Below are 604 nucleotides of genomic sequence, written 5' to 3' on the forward strand. Positions count from 1 at the left end.
GACCTCCTACGGTCGAAACGGGGGTCTTGTTCATCAGGAGGGGTGTGGCGTACCGCAAAACGGGACTCCACGGGATATTCTTCATCTTCACCGTCGACCTCCTCCAGCCTCCACGGGCTCCTATTCATCCAGCCTCCACCACGCGCTACTCCACCGGCTACTGTTCAACCACCCCTCCACCGTCTACTGTTCATCCAGCCCTTCACACCACGGGGTCCTGTTCAACCACCCCTCCACGGGCACCCCTCCACTGTCTACTGTTCATCCAGCCCTCCACCACACCACGGGGTCCTGTTCATCCAGAGGCAACGCCACCGCTCACTGTTCATCCAAACCCCCCGCAACGCTCACTGTTCATCCCAGAGGCAGCATCGATCGGTTTCAGTTAGCAGCAGTAGCGAAGGAATGGCTCAATCGGGTTCAGTTAACAACCATCGATCGATCGCTCGGGTTCAGTAACGCGTAGCCTGCAGTGCAATCGCTCGGGTTCAGTTAGAGCCCAACGCCTCGCTCGGGTTCAGTTAGAGCCAATGCCTCGCACACACGCGTGTATTTGTATGAGAGAAACGCGCATCGCTCGGCCCCCGACCTCCCACCGTAACCG

The sequence above is a fragment of the Triticum dicoccoides genome, chromosome 7A, assembly GCF_002162155.2.
Source record: "Triticum dicoccoides isolate Atlit2015 ecotype Zavitan chromosome 7A, WEW_v2.0, whole genome shotgun sequence".
Taxonomy (NCBI): domain Eukaryota; kingdom Viridiplantae; phylum Streptophyta; class Magnoliopsida; order Poales; family Poaceae; genus Triticum; species Triticum dicoccoides.